Source organism: Falco rusticolus, chromosome Z (genome assembly GCF_015220075.1).
Source record: "Falco rusticolus isolate bFalRus1 chromosome Z, bFalRus1.pri, whole genome shotgun sequence".
Taxonomy (NCBI): Eukaryota; Metazoa; Chordata; class Aves; order Falconiformes; family Falconidae; genus Falco; species Falco rusticolus.
In genome coordinates, this window is record NC_051210.1 from 75,731,559 (window position 1) to 75,750,567 (window position 19,009).

Sequence of the window (19,009 nt, forward strand, 5' to 3'; positions counted from 1 at the left end):
TTTCTAAGGCTTCCACACACTATTCAAAGACCATGCTGAATTTCTTTTCCTGTTGGCAGGACCAAGTGCTGCTGGGAGTTATGCTGTTGTAAATCTGAAACACAAATTTGCTGATTCCCAGCAAAGAAGCCAAGAGCTAAGATTTCTCTTTTTCTATGTCTCTTATTCCTCTGCACCACCAAGTGGTGCAGGTAAAGTGCAGGTAAAGTGGTGGGAAATAGCATAGAGGACCCACTCAGTAGCTGCTCATTCATTGTATTAATGGAGAACACCAGTCTGCTGAGGCTGCGTGTTTGCAGACCTGGCTGTTCCCCACAACAAGGAAGGGCAATCTGAAGCCTATTTGTTTCTGCCTTGGAAAGTTAAGTAGCATCTGTGCACACGTGTATGCATGTCTGTGTGCAGATGCAGGCAGAAACATCACCAGTGTTTGGTGCAGCCCAAAGGTGTATCCCTATTTCTGTATTTTTTTTCCCTTCATAATGGCAGTTTTTTTCTGTGCATATATGAGTTATGTTTTAGTACTTTCCAGCTGGAATGAACTTACAATCCAAAAGAAATGAAAAAGAAAAGACATGAAAAGCGTGAGGGAAATATGAAGAGCTGAGTGCCAGAGGCTGCCATCCAGAGATTTCTTTTGGCTCTCCATTTCCAAGAAAACCAGAGTGAAGGAGCGTGCCAGTGCTGGGTGTCAGATTCCCCTGGCATGGAAGGGCTGGCTGCTTGGGGAAGATGTCTAGGAATGCCATGAGCATCTACGTAGCCTACCTTGTTTTCAGGGAAAGGGTTGATTTAGAGTGAGCAGAACATAACTTTCTTCCTCCACCTTCCCCCTATGATGTTGCAGACCGTGACTTTTGGACACGCTCAGTGTTGGTCACAGTCAAACAGCATGGCCCTCTCCTGTTGTGTAATTTGTGCTTCCCAGAAGTTATGCCATTATTTTTGGGTTTGAGAGATCTGGAATTAGTCTCTGGCTCTGCCACAAATTTCTGTGGCCTGGGGTAAGCCACTTTTTGCTTCAGCAATAAATTTTTTGTGACCATCTTTGCTTACTTTTCCTAGGAAATCAACAGCATTTACTGTAGCCCTGAAGTGAAGCATGTGCATGTATGCTTGGCTAGGCCAGGGGAGCTTGTTTAGCATCCTGTAGCCTTGAAGCTGAGGTAGAAACAGATGAATTTGGAGTAGGTCTCATTTAGGTATAACTGTTTCACATGGAAGTTGTGCCGAATTTGGTGCACAAAAGCATCTCCTTCACACTTTGCAACCTTTCTTCCCCATCAATAGTATCACCGAACATGCCAAGATTAAGAAAACTGTTTCCTATAAACCACAATGAAACTTGGACATAAAGGATGATGGTCTTCATAGATACATAAAATCTATATGAAGTTTACTTTCTACTGTAAAGTCCAGCAATGTGGTGTGCTTCATCACACTTCCTGAGCTAGTCATCCAGTGAGTGCTTCTGAATTGCAGATAAAACATTTCTTTCTGTATAATTGTCTCTACTCCAGATACTCCAGACTCCAGAGGGTAGAGAAGAGAAAGAACCCAGTTCTTGAACATTACCCAGTTCCTGAACAGGGCAAACACAGAGAGGATCTGGACTAGGAAGTCAAGTAACAGGGCTATTTCAGAGACGGCAACCAAACAGGGCTTATAGCATTGATGTGGACAACCGCTGAAGGTCAAGTTGAGGAATTTCTAACATAGTTCCTTGGTAGATATGGACTGTGAGTGGACTTACAAATATTAACCACTAAAAAAGTAATTGTCTGGAGCCGAGAGTTACAGATGCTGCTTCACCATACTTCATTTGAACTCCATACACTATGATTCTCATCGAGTATAAAAAAGCTCTGGAACAGTCAGATTGTCAGACAAATAAAGCCTTCTACTTCACTTGATTTTTTAGGTTGCATTTGATAAATATTTAGTGGGTCAAATAATTTCTGTGGTGCCTCCATATAGATGCATTTTTGCCTATGTAAATATACACACAGACCCTATCATATATGCACATCTGTATGCAAACACAGAAAGTACAGAATGATGTTTATGCATGGTACATATGTATATGCATACACACATCTGCCTGTCTCTCTCTCTCCCCCCCTACCTACCTACCTACCTATCTATCTCCCTGAAACACTGTACTACAAGCATAATTTTCTTCCTTATCCCTGATGCAAGCCCCTTTCTTAACCTCCTCTGAAAACACCTCTAGTGCCTCATTCTAGTGCCTAATTGGCCTTATCATTAAGATTTTTTTTTTAACTAATGTCTAAGCTCAATGTTTCCTTTTTAGGATTCAAACCATTGCATCTTGTTATGCTTCTCTCAATGATGTCTACATTATATGGATTGATACCCTAGTCAGGGATGGTTTGAAAAGAAGCAAATAGCATCCATTAAGGAATGGCAATATAAGAATGAATCATACAAAAATATTAATCTATCTGTATATATATTTCTTTCTGTGTGCAGGTGGACACACAAACCATTTGAAGTACACACACACAAATCAGACTGCTGCATTTCAAAGATATACAACACTTAAAATCCACAGACCTGTAAGAGCACATTATCTCACTCCCTGGATATCCCAAACTACTGCATGCACATGTCTTTGCAGAAGCCCAGCAAGTTGTAGCTGACCAAAATACATCTTGTCTGCTGCTAACTGTGTCAGCCATGCTCATTTCACAACCTTGTGATCCCTGAGTTTAGACAGTGAAAGTTAGGTGAGATAAATCCCACCCAAACCCTGTGAAGCTGTGGGTCTGAAACTAGTCATTGTTTCAATTACATAGATTTGTGGGATCTAGTGAAAGAGGCCTCCAGGCCCTGATTAAGATCTCTATTTGCAGCTTTAATGCAAAACACTATTATTAATAGTGTTAGTAATAAAGCGTACAGAATGGAAATCCTGGGAACACATGTTATCAAAGCCTTTGCAGACTTTAATAGTTGAATGTTTGTAAAGTACTTTTTGATCTTTAAAAAAAAAAAAAAAAGTACAAGGGAATTGACTTATTATTATTATTATTATTGTGGCTTCAACTCCACTAACCGTGTGTTTTTCCCTCACCTTCTTAATTATTTACACAGTAATTGATGGGCTGCTGATGGCACCAGACTTCCCTCAGACAGGCTATGATTGCATAAATACTGAAAGTGAGCAGTAAGGGTTAACTTTAAGAAGGATAAGGTAGCTATAGAGATCAGAGTTCACTTTCCATTGTAGGTGGCTGGGGTGTAAAACACAAAGGACAGAGGTAGGCTAATGCTGGTAACAGGACTTTTTTCTTGATGGTGCTCAGAAATGTTTAAGTATAATCATTAGACAGAGGTTATCACTGTTTTAATGAACAATTTGTTGCACAGTGATGCCCAAACTAAAACTCTTTGATCATCACAGTAGAGTCTTCCTTCTTTCAGTTCCCAAAGCCCATTAGAATAAATTAACTCACCTCAAGTTTTAGCACAGCTTGTTGTTACTGGAAATTAGCTACTTTGTCCAATCCAATTTCAAATTAGACAACAAAATCAAAAGAGTGCCTGCCACTTCACTGGAAAGACCATACCTCCACCATCAAAAAAATCTCATCATTATCATACTCTGTCTAAGGTTTTCTTCATTTCCAGCCTTCTCTTAATTGCTGTTTGTTTGGACCTCATAAGAATGCCAAAGCTTCAGTTTACCAGCTCACATTCGTATAGATTTATCATGTCTTCAACTGCTTGAAGTAATAAGTACCTTTCCTTGAGTATTTTTGCAATGCCTTTCACTGAGTTGTCTGTTCAGTTACGCATCGGGGGTTTTTTTGGCCTCCAAAAGGACAACCTTCTACACACTGAGTAATATCACAGATATACATAACTGGACCTTTATTCTGCATATGCCACATATTTACTATGGAGATGTTAAAATCTGAGGGCGGCTTTTTCAAAACTATTTCATTGCTCCATGGTTCACAGCTGATGTGGTTCTGGAATGACAGAAGACAAACTGATCTCAAAGGCTGGACCACATGAAAATGAAATATAATCAGTGTCTTTTCCTTATAATCTTGGACTCTTACAGAAGTGGAAACAAGATGTTTCATCTCCTTCTTGCATCTGACATAAGAAGGATACAAAATGAACTTTCAACAAATTTCATTTCTAAAGATTACTTTCCCAAAATCGGAATATGAGATCTTAACTTTGCTGTTGTAAATTGATAAAAAAGCCCTGTAAGATCAAGCCATATCTGCTATAATCCTCCAGCAACCACAGCTGTACTGTGCCAAAAAAAAAAAAAAAAAAAAAAAAAAAAAGAAGAAAATTCAAGTGAAAAGTGTGAAAAAGGAACAGAACCTTAGGATGAACTTATCTCAGTTTGGTCCAGAGAGATACAAACAACTCCAGGAAAATAATCTCTGAGGAAAAAAACAAAAACAACCCAAACCAAAACATGGCAGAAACAAAGACATTTATTATGGATGTTTAGAAAAGCATGCAGAGCTGAGATGCTGTAACACAGCCGTTGCTTTCATCAAGAATTTTTCTTCCCAGTGGTTAGGCTACTATTAAACACTGCATTTTAATGCTGTTTGGTATATTGTGTGGTTTCTTTTGTTACTTTGTTTCTGGATGGAGACCTAGTCACCTAATATTGGAAAAAGGAGAAAGAAAAATAATCAGTTTCTACAGTAGATCATACCAACATATTGGGATTTCATCTTGCATAGCTGAATCATTTGTATCTGACAGGTACAACTATATGGAAGATTTTAGACTTCTTAGATAAATTAATTCAGAGAAATGTTTATACATCTGGAGAGTTGCACCCATTGACTTCTGCTCCAAACTGAAGCAGTGTAACCACATTTTCAGAAAATGGCTTTCCTGTTGCTGTGACAAAAAAGATTTTGGTGAAAGTCATTCACTTTTTATTACTTGAGGAAGACAGTGCCAGGGTGAAAAATTTCACTGTAATGTTCATGATGTTAATGAACATAAATCACAGGGCGATTTGGCCAACTGTAGTGGCTCTGGGAAAGCTTTCGTTAGCTGAAAGGAGGTATTGTGCTTTTGGTATTGTTTGGTTCAGAGGACATAGAAACAGGAATCAACATTGTCCCTTCACGGTGTGCTGAAGAGCAGGTGCTTCTGGTTTTGGCCAAAGTGGATGAGAGAGGGAAGAATGATGGAGGTAGCAGTCATGCTAAATGGGGCAATGCACTGAGGAGCGAGGGTAGCAGGGCCATGGGACAGAACAGGACGAAGGCAAGCTATAGTAAGAGAGTTAGAAGTGCCTTTGATTTTGGGAGCCTTGAACATACAGGTTTCAGTCTGTTTTGACCACAATCCGCTGGACTGCCTCTAGCACAGTCATGGTCATTACCTAAAAAGTGCCTGAGCCATTTGATAATTGATGGGATAAAGATTTCCCTGGGCTGAATTCTATGGTTTACATTAAGTAACAATGGAAATGTAATCATTGAACTCATGGCTTTGTTCATCAGTTTGTGGGCCTGGAAGAGAAAATGGTTCAAAAGTGAACCACTTCTTAAAAGGAATAATAAGTATGAGAAAAGGAAAAGAAGGGTGACTAGTGCTATTAAACCATGCTATATATAATTTGTGTGTTGTCTCAGTCTCACAGAATTATGCTTTTTCCTGGTAGGCTGGAGCTGCAGCAGGATGTTTCTGATGCTTTTCTTTCCACCTGAGTTATGTCAACTATGTCAGTACATATGTGCAGGCACATACACACTTCCTTTTTTTGTACAACCATCCATTCCTTCACTGAGTCCATAATCACATCTGTTCTACAAATTTTTGTGGCCTGAAAACAGGCATAATATAGTTTTTGTCTAATTAAAACCTATGGCTGAGACAATCAAGCTGAGTATGAAGAAAGAGAATGAAAGAATTGTGAAGTACTTTTTATGGTCCACTAGCTAAACTACACTGTCCCTCCAGCATTCTGGCAAAATCAATGCACAAATCAGCTCTTTTCTTATTTAACTTACTGGTGCATTTGGGGGTGCTACTGTTGTCACTGGGAGCTCTCCCAGGACTAAGTTCTTTGAGTAAGTCTTGTAGAGGCAGAGAACCACCTCAGTATGCCACAGTGTCAGGCTTAGTGCATGAACGTAGGCTAGAAGCAGATAACAAGGACAGAAGGCAAAGAGAGGTAAAGTTGATGGTTCTCTTCTTGGTATGTAAGAATATGAATATGAAGAAATGTCATTTTTATGACCATTTCAATGTTAATTTCTTTCCTGATATAGCAACAATCATCAGTGCATAATGTTCTTTAACTTGCGGACCTCTCCTACCTCTTCCTTTGCCTGAGCCTTATTAAGTGCATTTCACATGTAAATCTGTTCCACATGCTGCAGTGTCCTGAAGAGGACACTTTCAGCCAGTTTGCATTATGATGGAGTCCATGCTTTGGGTTAAGAAGGGGGGTTAAGGTTTTATGCAAGTGAGGCTTGATCTGTTGTCCAGGATAGGTCTGTGGGATGGTGTCCAGTAATATCAATGGACTTTGCATCATAAACTGTGGAGTAGAGATGAAAACCAGAAGACATTGTCCAATGCAGAAGACAACCTGGAAAGTTGTCTTGAAGGTGCTTGTCCCAAACAAGTTGAACAGAAAAGCCATGTCAAATGGCACGACTGAGATTACCCACAGTGTGAAATATGACAGACCATCAATGCACTGAAAGTCGGAATACCCAAAGCAATTGAAGATCTCTCCCGTGTGAAAGGAAGGGTCCCATATGAAACTGCATGTATTTTTGAATGTACTCATAAGTCACTCCAGAGGTAACGTTCACTTCTACATGACAGAAAAAACACTTAAGAAGTTCCCCTTGTTCCTGTGGTAACTCTTTACATAAGTGGAAGAGTAGGAGAGGGATTGTTTCCCAAAGAGAGAAGCAGAAATTTTTTATCTTCCTCTCCCTATACCAACGTTCTCCAGTCAGCCCAGAAGAGCTCACTGTCAGTAGGTATTCTCCACAAGAAGAAATAGATATCAAAATCCTGCTAGGAGGTTTCCCTGAGGTGAAGAGTAGGGGAAAGAGGAACAAAAGGTGAAGATAAGAAAAATTATCCTTTTACAAGGTGTAGAGCTACCTTCTCAGAAAAGAAAGCAGTGAGTAATACTCAGAAAATGTGACTGCAAGTGCCTCAGGTGCCTCCTGAGTTGGTGGCTTTTACTGAGTGCCAAGTTCTCTCTCTGGCTAGACAGTCACCTACAGGAAGCTCTTGGCTAAGACAGTGTTTCTGCTGGGCAGACAGAAATCAGCAATGCTGAGAGGATGGTCCCACAGGCTGGAAATGAAATGTCTTGCTAATGAGAGATGAGTTGGGCTGGGTACAAAGATCATTGCAAGGTGCTGCTGTATATAAGGACATCTGTCAAGTGCAGTTCATCTGCCAGAAACAAGCCATTTTAATTGGATGTGACTCAAACTTCCTTTCTCTACATGATATTTGTATGCTTTATGGAATAAATGATTCTTGTTACATTCGTTAGCATGTGTCATTGAATATATAATGTCCTGTCACTTTCACTAGTATGTTCTATTGACTATATTGCTGCTTGCAAAGCTCATATTGAGTTAATGTACTCGATTTATTTATACAATTCATTTTGCTTTATTTCCAGAGACATGCTGTGACCATACTGTGATGCAGATCCTGTGAGAGTGACTGTAATAAATAATCCCAGTGAACAATTATCTCCCAAACACAGCTTCTATGACACAAATCAACGGAGTATAGTTCTTCACTTACATTTAAGAGCTGGTGGTCGCATACCAAATGTGGAGTTTAACCAACAGGGAGTACAAGCAATGCATTTGTGATCAGAACTGGAGGGGCAGAAGGAAAAAACAATGAAACAGCTTCCCTAGTAATAATTTGGAGAGGAAAATCAGTTTTGTGGTGTGGGTCGACTGATAAAACAATCTTTCTGAATGTCTGTATTTTTCACCCCACCTTTATGGTGCATTGATAGATAGATAAGCAGATAGATAGACAGACAGACAGATAAATAGATTTTTTTAATGGGATTTTTGTCTTATGATGCTTGCATTTGGCATTAAAAAACACCTTGTCCTTTGGCAAGAAAAGTACACAGCCTTTTCCTTCTGTCTGCACATTTTTTCTTTTTGAAATGAGTAACATTTTATTCTCTGTATGTTTTCTTTTGACTACCCTTGTAGTACAACTATTGTACACTCTGGCTGAAACTTTATCATTCTACTGTTAATGAAAACTGGTAAGTTTTTTGAAAACTGGAAGAATTTTCAAATTTCCAAGAGCAGAGTGCTGCAAAACCAAAGGTATCCTACAATCACTGACTTGCTATCTCTGTAGTTTAAAATAACTCTGAGGGCTGCTTAAAACTAGGTGCTCCAGACATGAGGCAATCGTGAATTGGATTCTAATAGTAGATTTTACAATGTAGGTGTGAATGTTTGAGCCAGGTGTCCAGGTGCCCTGATAAGAATCTGAGATCTCGTCAATACAGTCAGTATTATTTAGGATACAATTCTTGTGATCAAATGAAGGAATCTATTTTAAGCTGAAATTAATCTTGTTCAAGCTCCACTGACTGTATTGCCTAACGCAGTGTTGACTATAGAGGCAGCCAAGAGAGATTTGCTCAGTTGTAGATGCATAATCTGTGGACACACATATTCGGTCAAATGAATCACTGCCCTGATTTTGAAGTAAACAAAATTGAGGAAAGTGAAGTCTTACTACGCAGTCCTCGTTAAGTCTTCCTTATCGTATGTCTTAGCGGTTACTTTACACTATCCACATTGGTGTTTGTAGTTCCTCTAGGCCTTATGGTGACAATGTGGCATCAGTGAGAAGACAGCAGCTTTGATTGCAAGATTGCTCCAAAGCCCTGAAAAGCTAACAAACATCTTACCCACTGACATTCTTGTCACTTTGAGCTTTGAGGTATTTAACTTCCGCTATGCTGTTCTGCCTTCGCAGAAGATCTGCTAGGGGAATGACAATATCTTCACATGGCCAACAGCTGCCACCTACGTGAGACCTGCACCACTGTTTCAAAATGGATGAATTTCCTCTTCCCAGGTGCAACTCCATTCATGAAGTCATGTCATGGTAGAGGAAAAGAAGAAAAGAAGGAGTAAGTCATAGGAGAGGCGGGGGAGCACCATACTAGGAAGAGTTTTTATTGTGTTGGGGCTTAGTTGGTTGGTAAACTCGGGCACTGAGAGCTGAGGCGTCTCCCTGCACACTCTGATTCCTTACACCCCAGCAAAGGGGACACAGCTCAGTCTGTCTATCTGCAACAGAGCATTTAGGGTCATGGTGCTAAAGGCCATGGTACACCCTCACAGACACATGAAGTAGGTCTTGGCCTTAATCAAACTGAAGAGTGGACACTGAACAGCAGTCAAAGAAATCCCAAGCTCTGTCCGTCAAGCTCCTGTTAGCAGCCGTGCCATGGTTTGCTGATACTTGAGCTGCTGGCAGTAACAAAAAGACTGTTGCCACAGCAGTCGTGCACAGCATGTCTCCTGAAAAGCCAGTGCATGGCAGGGCAAAAGGAGGGTAGGATTTCAACCTTCGCTCCAAGTTGCCTCGCTTTCCTGGGTTTATGTCAGGCCCTTAGCGTTATTTGAACATAGTTTTTGTGGTTTAATTTGCATAATTGATGAGATGGAAAATTATCTCGATGATTGATGGATGTTCTGCATGCACCAGAGTTTGTCACAAAATATAATGCATCTGTAGGATGAGCCTGCTGTTCCTGCCATGTTATTTCCCAACAGGGCTATAAAACTCTAACTTAACCCTGCAGGTTTTTAGGTTTCTTTTGTTTTTAATCTTTTACAATATAATGCGCAACACAGTAAACAAACACAAAGACACAGCATCAGCTAAAGTTACCATCTTTCTTCATTGTACTCCAAGGACATGGAGTAGTAAAAGGAAAAAAATGGTATCACACTTGTGGAATCGATCCAAGACTTTCTCTACACGAGGTCTTCTCACTCTCAGTAGACTTGCATTATAGCTATATCTGTACATTTCCCCTTCCATTATGCATGGAATATGTCTTTCAGGTGTTTGCACTAACAAAATTTTATTTTCATTTGCAATTCGTTAACAGTGTGTATACCACAACTCATGTGATGAGTGGACTTTTTGATAATTGATCATTATAGAATGTTTTATAATCAAAAGATGAAGCCAAGTGCAAAAGTACTTTTTAGTAATTAAGAGTGTTTCTTCACAGGGGAAGCTTGACTTTCCATTCTTCTTCAGCAAAGCACTGAGACACATGGGTGACTTGAAGACTGTCTTAAAGTTGAGTGTGAAGTAGCATATACTTTTATGTCCAGTATGCTTTAAAGTTTTCTGTGAAGCAGAGATGGTCTTAGGGACACATGCAGCTTCTTTACTTAACAGTGAATTTGGAGAGATGAAGCCTCCCCTGTTCTGTCTGCAAATTAGTGTCCGGGCACAGCAGGTAGTTATGCAGTTTTCATGCACCCTAACTGTATGGTGGAGGGACGTGCTTTGTGGGATCTGTCCTGTGTAATTCTCTTAGCTACCATAACAAAGTAGCTAATGAGCTCCTGCCTACACTGAATTGTGGACCAGTCCCTCTGGGCAGTCTTGAGATGTCTGTTTGAGACTGTCCCTGACACCCCAGGATGCAGTCCTTGGGGAATGCAGAAGGCGAGGCACCTTTTAGTCCTACATGGGCTATATTCAGAGAGGATTTATGAGGAAAGAAGGGAGAGAAGGAGGTGCAAAGAGAATTTTCTTGATCCTCAAACTGATCATACCCGAAGACTAACATTTCTAGGGCACTTTCAAATTGTTTCAGCAGACTAAAAGCACAGGCTAAGCCTAAGATTATCACAGCACTTGAACGACAGTTTTGCTGTGTCAGGTGAGTTTTCTAAACAACTCTAGTTCTGGTATAAGAAGGCCACAACTGCACTGATGTCAGTGAAGCTGGGGAAGATGAACAACACTGGCAGTCCTCCAAGTACTTAAGGTACCAGAATAAAGGATTTACCCCAGGAACTCTTTATTGTGACAGCTCATTGCACTGAATGAAAATTTGCTTCAATGGGAATTTGTTCTCTGAGATACATATAGATTCCTCCAAACTTCGAATAGGCCTAATCTGCTTTTCTCAGTGATATAATTTAATACACTTTAGTTCATGTTTACAAGAAGATAAAAACATATGTGCAGTTTTAAGCCTGTATGTGGTACTATGCACTTTTTCCATAGTCTAACATATGTTGTTAATGTTGCCTGCAGAAAAGGGATAGATCAGACCAAGAAAGGAAAAAAAAACACCTGAAGAGCTGGGGGAAGGCATGGACAATATTGTGTCTATACCTGCAGAAAATTACTCCAAACCTGAAACTATTCAGCTTCTGAGCACTGAGGTAGAAAAATCATATGGTGACGGCCACGGTTCTTTTCCAACAAGGAACTTTTCTACCAAGGAAAATGAAAGACATTCTCTCCATCCCTGGTCCATGCATGATGCTGCCCCAGTTTGAAGTGACAAAGGGTTGATTAGTTATGATCGGGTGCTACAATTGAGGCAATACAGAACTCCAATCAATTCCCCGGCAATCAATTTGTTACACCGAACTCTCTTTCCCTCCATCTGCAGCTGCCTGACATCAATCAGGGCCCTCTTCCTCTGCCTTCGAGTCCTGGTGAACATCCGAATACAGCTCGGTGGGCTGAAATGGAGATCACTTGCTCGGCAGGCTGTTGGGCAGAGAGGCTGGCAGCATTAACCCTCTGGAGCTGAGTAGCTCAGCTGCACACTTCACATTTCCACTGTGATATTGTATTTGACATTCAATTTGAAACCCTAAACTCCTTTAATGCAATACCTCAGCACACTGATAGTAATAAGGCAGTACCACTTGCTTTCGATTTAACTACCAAAGGCAAAGTGGAGAGGGGGAGAAAACAGCCCCAATTATATTAACCCCTGCGCTGCTAGCTTGGTAGGTGACTCCCTTTATAGGTACAAACTTCTGTGTTGAAATAAACTGAGAAGAAAGGCTGAGGAATGCTTTTTCTGCTAGCAGCTAGAATGCTTTTTTTTTGTTGTGTTTTGCTCCCTGAAAGTGCCAGAGGCTGCCTTTTTCCTCTGAAAATTTCAGTAAAACCGCATGGAGATGGTACTGCATCACCGTAGAGCTATCACCTTACATATCTGGCAGGAGATAAACACTTTAAATCCTACTTTTCTAAATGCAGGGTCATGGTGTTCCCTGATGGGGTCCTCACCAAAGTCCCTCTGATGCTTCAGAAATCTACTTCCATGGTTTTGTCATCATCATATTAACATAGATAGAGAAGATAGCAGTGGTTTAAAGTACTCTGAGGTCTTCTTTATCTGGAGAAATGGGTGGAAATCTGCACCAGCTCTCAGTATCTCTAATTTACAAATGGGGAAACCTGTCAAAACTGTGGTCTGGTTTTATGGGAGATGAAAAATTTGTTCACTGTTCAAGCTAAAATACTGACTGTTCACCTCTAGGCTTTCTCAAGGCTCAAATCTGGGGTTGTCAGTTCTGGAGAACCTTGAAACACCATTTCTAGCCCAAATTTTCCTCTAATCCTAAGGCATGGTAAGATTGTCACCCAGATTTTTGTCAGCTTTCCAGGCTGGGAAAATGCCAAGTCTGGCTGTGTTACACCAAGTTTTGCTCATCTCTGCTACTGGTGTTCACCATCCATTAGACTCTGCAGATATGAGCCTTTGTGAGTCAAAGCAGGGACAAGAGTGGAAGGAAGGGGACAGGGACCTAGTGAATCAAGTGTAAAAGGAGTTAATATTCCTACTATGCATGAGTTTATAAAAGCATTTTTTTCCTTTGGTAACTTAATTTCTTTCTCTTCTAGTATTTTCTCATCTTTTTTCCCCTCATATATAAATCAGTGCTTTGTATACGATCTCTTTGACCATGTTTCTAGACATATGACCCATACTGTAGCAGTTGGTATAAAACTTCGCCGGCTGCCTCTCACCAGCTTGTCCTTAGACACAAATGAATGTCAGAGATCTAGACTCAAACTGTTTAAAAACATTTAGCCAGCTTTACACAACAACTCTTCGGTCAAACTTTCTCTGCTTTAGGAAAGGACATGTCGCCCCTCTTGGCAAATCAATTATTCAGACGCTGTGATAGTCCGAGGCATCGTATCAGTAATAAAGTAGTGAATTATTAATCATGGCTTGTGCCGTTTCGATTAGATTTGGGAAATTCAGGATTAAATTTCTGGCACCCTGTGTCTCAGATTGAGCTCAGCCCAGCTGGCCTGACAGGCATGAGCTGGCTTTGTACTTCAGAGGAGGCTGGTGGATAAAAATTACTTTAAAAGCCTCAGAACTTCAGTTTTTATTATTAGTATTTTGGAAGGAACTGGAATGACTGAAAATAGATTTCCAATCTGCAGGGCACTTTTGGATTCACACAAAACTTGTGCTGTAATAGCTCAGTCTTTTTTTCCCGGTTCCTCTGAGCTCATCTGCTTGCTGCAAGAAAGACTAACTCGGCTTGAAAGACGAGGCAGTCTGGTGAGTCTGTGTGTCTGTGTACAGTATTTACACTTTCCACATTTCATCTAGGCTCTGAGGACAGTCTGGGAGACTGAAATCATATTAATTAGAAGCACAGGACAGGCACTCCTACTGCTCTGGCACTATCTGTTGAGGGAGGGAGAGCTTTAATGCAGGAAGCACGAGAGCTGGCATGCAGGAGACTTTGCTTGCAGCCTGCTTAGGGCCAGTGTAAAAGGGTTTTGGCTTTATCTGCCCTGTCCCCAGCAGACAGCCACCCCTTACAGTGCCCTGTCACATAAATTCAACCTAGCTTCACTCAGCTGATATAGTTTAGCTCCTGCCCATGGTTGATGCACGTTGCAGAGAGTCTGCTCTGAAGTGCTGGTGAGCACTCCCTTCACCAGAGAATGGCTTTTGGCAAGCATGCCTGCTACAGCAATGGGGAGAAAAAACAGGAATGGGAAAGGCAGCCAAGAGAGGGGAAGCTGTTGGGGGCTTGTGGGGAGTGCCAGCTCCCCTATATGTGGTGAGGAGACATGTAGAGAAATACGGGGAGGCAATGCTGGGGTATCAAGTTTGAAGTGGTACCCCTGAGCATGGCATGGAGTGATGCTGTGTGTGGGAGCTTGGTAGCAGCGTCTTGGGGTCATGTGAGCTAAGATGGACCCAGGACCTCAAACCACCTGGGAGCAGAAGGGACTGAACTTCTGGGGTGCCACCAGCCAGAGCAGAAAATGTGCCACAGAGCTGTGAAGAAAGCATTTTTCCTCTCTAGTGACTTTCATCCATGGATGAAATTTATTTTTTCTTTGTTGCCTATAGGCATAGCAGATTTGTAGAAGTTAGTAACTTCTTCAACACTTAGGCTAGAAAGTTAAGTAAGTTTGTCCAGGCCTTAAGGAAATCAAAGGAAAAACCCAGGTGACCTGACCCTACACTCACATCCTTGTCAAAGCAAACTGATAGCACAGGTCTGAAATAAAGCCTGCCGGGTTTCTCTCTGTGAAGTTGGCCTTTTGCTAGACATACAACTGAGGGAACAACTTTTGCCACAAATGTAGTCCAATTCAAACCCTGAACAGGACTCAAAAGTGACTGAGTTGAAAACCCTTGACATGAAGGAAATAACATTTCACTCGGTGCAGTTTTAATTTCATCCCTCTGCCCTGAAGTCAGAGGTTTCTGCACAGAACTGGGACTGACTGTGGAGTGCATGTGCATTGTGGGGAGGAACGTGTGTGGGGAGATGTTGCATGTAGCTAGTTTCTTACTTTTAGAAGCCTTCATGACTTTGGGGGAAAGGAAAAGAAAAAAAAAAAAGTTTTAAAAAGATTTTTTTGAAAGAAGAGCTGAAAAAGACATCAAAACAGATCAAAGAAACTCATGGAAGTGGGAAAAAAAACAGAGGGGGGGTGGGGAGGGAAGAAGGAAAAGCTCCGGCAGTAACATTGGATGAAAATTAAGCTTCTCAGATCTGTTTAAAAGATATTCTGTTTGATCTTTTATATCTTCTGCTCTGATTATCCAGGTTCCTTTTGATGTTGCTGAGCCCTATAGAACTGATATGTAAAAATACACATACATATGTATTAATATAGTGGGTACACATGCACAATCACGCACCCTCTCACGCTGTCCTTGCTGCCCATGAATGGGAGCATGGAGCTAATGGAGCTGAAGCCACGCAGGAACAAGCTCCAGTGCTCTGACCCTGGGTTGTGTGTCCCATACCATGGTGTCAACAGGGACAGAACAGCCTCCTTGCTCCTCTCCCTGGCAGGAACCACTACGAAAAGCTGTGCTCTGAGATGCAAAGGTCAGGGGTAGTGTTGGTCAGCATTTTGAGTTAGGAAGCAGTAACTGGTGGCACACCATGTCCTGCTCTGTGCACCCCCCAAGCCCTCAGAAAGTCATGGACTAACAGTCATGATGATGTATGTCCATAGAAAGGAGCCTCTCAGAGGCTGTCCAAAAAACACCCACAGCCAAAAGGGGAACAAGACATCTACTCCTGGGGACCTTCGAACAGTTAGTGCCACCCCACAGTTCCCCAACAGAGATGTCCCACGGTGGCCCCTCCTACCTCCTGACTGCTCCCTGTGCCTTCCCACCAAGGCCAGCTCCAGACTCCTCAGCACTGTAGGACAAACTGATTGGTTTCCCTGCCCTCTCCTTAGGGTAAGAGAGCAGGGCCAGCCCTAGGGTGGGTCACCGGCGCAATGAGGAGAATGGGGAAGGATTTTGCACAGAGCAGCAGAGAGAGCCCCAGCATACCAAGCCAGCTGCTGTTGCTGGGGCGGAGGGAGGTGGATAGAGGTTGCATTAAACTCCCCTTCTTGGCCAGGCAACAAGCTTACTTTGCTTCAGTGCCACCACCTGCAAAGTGCTTCTCATGCTTCTGTGAAATGTGGCCACTTTGGAGCCAGCAGGACCCGACCCCGTGTGGCTGCAATAAGCTCCACGTCCCCCCGAGCCCAGGCTGCACCGTGCTGGCCTCTGGTCCCCACTGCCACAGCGCCCACACGCTTCCAAACCCTTAATCTGCTTACCCTCAGGAGGCCCTGGGAAGCAGGCAAAGTGGTGTTAAGCTCATTTTACAGCAGGAAACACAAGTGATTTCTGTACAAATACTAAGCAAGTTGGCAGCAGAGGTGGGACCCACACTGTATCTACTGAGGCTCTTGCTCTGGGCAGGAGGGCAGCTCTCTGCCTCCCACCTCCATCTCTGCATGCTTGGCTCTTGCACTGCCAGGTGCCATCTTACACAAGGAAAACTCTGCCCTCCCAGTCCCCCCATCCCAAGGAACAGTTTTCCACACTGCCTCCCCATCCCCCAGTCACTCCATGATGAACTACTCCAGCTGAACTGGGGCTCAAATGCATGCTTTCCTGTAATCTTAATACACCAACATGCTTCTAATTGTTATAAATGTTTGGAGAGGAGTGCAGGCAGCTGGTAGCAGCAGGCACAGCATTTTGGGTTTTCTTAGCTGGGGCTGGTACACCTGGTTGTCTCAGCCCCCAGGTGCTGTCAGTCTGACCCCATCGAACTAGCTGCAGTACCATCTATTTATTCTCATTGCTCCTCTTCCTGGTTGCTCTCCCACCCTCATTCGGATGTTACCCAAATAGATCTGTCTATTGCCACTCCCCTCCTAATGCTCCCAATTTAAAGACAAAAAAAAAAAAAAGGAATACACAGCAAATTTTTTTTAGTTTTACAGACAGCAATAAAATGATCAAAGGCTTATTTGCAGCTAACAGCAGACATACACCATTCATTAAACTAAGATGGGGGGGGGAACATTTTCTTCATCTCCTTACAAATGTGGTCCTTTAAAAAAAAATCAATGGAGGCAGATTTTTTAATTAAAACAGATGCTGATCCTTCTTGCCCCTGATGCTCCTACATGTTTTGCTGTTGTTATCTAATCTGGGACTTTATTTATTTATTTTTTAGCCCCTGACAATAGAAGACTGTAGCACTGATTTCCCTGCTAGACTTTCGGGGAACAGAAGGGAGGTGGGCCTGTGAGAGGAAAATGTTTTTCTTTTGTCTCCAGTCTCTTTGCTACACAGATGAGGGTCAAACATCCCCTTCCTCAGGCTTCCCCCTCCTCCAGCTCTGGCGATGGATACAAAGGCTAAGCCTTGCTGTCTCCTTCTCTCCGTCCTTTTTACAGATGCAAATCCCCTATGCTCAAGCTCAAGAGTGTCTCCGGGAATAAAATGTGCTCTGTGGAAATGCCGTCATTTGAAAGCGTTATGGAGATATGGAGATGAACTGCTGAATGGATGGCTTTTCTTTCCTTTTTTTTTTTTTGTAATACCTCTCCCCTCCTCCCTGCCTGCCTCCCCGAAGAAAAAACCAATGTAAGGGTCTGATAAAGTGATCAAGAAAGCCAACTCCTAAAGCGTTCACCCTTCTACCTCGCCCAGCAGGCCTAAATCTTCAGTTTCCTTCCTCTCTCCTTCAACCACTCCCTCAATGGCTCCCCTTACACGAGATCAAAGGGTTCCCAATGAGTCTTTCATAATGAATGTCCAAGATACACGTTTGCTAGTGCCGGACTTTGTGGGGCTGGGCAGGACCGAGCTCGTGGTCCACCTCCTCCCCCTCACTGGTGCTCCACTTGATGTTGATGAGGGTCCCTGGTCTTCTGCTTTTCAAATCCAGGCAAATGGATAAAGGTGGAGAGTTCATTTGCTGCAAGCAACTGGCAATACCCAACTGTTTCAGTCATCCTATAATCTAAAGCAGAGAGACGAAGCTGCAGAGAATCTAAATCAAGGATATGTTCATCCTCCATTTCAAAAGCTCTGGCTATGAGCTGTGATCAGCCCATGATGGAGGGAGATGTCCTGGGCTGGGACTGTCCACTGCTGCAAGCCCTTCTTGAAGGTCATATTTCAGTCCCCACAGATGCCTTTTGCCTACGGGGCTCCCTGACTGTGCCTGTGGTTCATGCCTAGACATAACCTCAGGGGCTCTCTGGACTCTCCAGATGCAACAGAGACCTACATCAGCCAAAGACGTGGCCAGAGCATTGTCTTTATGTCTGTCAATAGGGCACAAGATCAGTGCTGCAGGACTCCAGGAGAGATTTGTCCTTTCTGTCCCCCACCACGCTGCTGGCCAGGTGCTGCTGGGAGGGAGGGCTTTCACACTCTCCAAGCACAGACCACTGCTGGAGGCACAGTGCCTGACATGATGGATCGCTGGCCCCATCTGCTATGGCAAACTGTACCTTTATATGTGAAAGGAAACTAATAGTTTAATCTGCCCAGGGAGTGCTTTTTCTTTTCATCTTATATGTCACCACGTAGCATCCGCAGACCTGTTTGAGCCTGACTTTCCAGGCTCTGCACACCCCTGACCTTCGCTGATCTTAAAGGCTGCCAGAGCATGCAGCCCTTCCCCAGGTCTGTGGGTAGGTGCTGGCAGCCATACCCATGGATTGAGAGATGTGTCTGAATTCCTAACTGTATACTTCACTGGCAAAAATGCACATCAACAAAATATTTTTTAAACATTATTTTCCAGTTTGCAAAAGTGACTTTACTGTCCCAAAATGAGCTATTATGTTTTGTTTCCTTTTTACTAAAAGCAAGCAGATTAATAAAGGAAATTGAGAAAAGGGAAAAGAAAAAGCATTGTTTAAAAAATGCCTTTCCAGAAGTTCTGCATTTTCACTCAAATAAATTTATCGTGGTATCTTATTGATAGGAGCATGCATATGTTTCCATTCAATGCTTCACTACCTTTTTTTCCCCCAAGGCATAAAATATTTGACCAAAATCCTTCCTTGTGATCCGGAATAACCATCTGCCATTATGTCTACAAAGAAAACTAAATATTGCCTACAAGAATCTGCATATTTAGAGATTTGCTTTTGA

General features: G+C 42.4%; 1 protein-coding gene across 11 annotated transcripts in view; it reads right to left on the reverse strand.

Moving 5' to 3' along the window:
• The window catches only part of CELF4 (CUGBP Elav-like family member 4), a 722,303-nt gene that overhangs the window by 168,107 nt on the left and 535,187 nt on the right, over nucleotides 1-19,009 (reverse strand). The window lies entirely within an intron of this gene.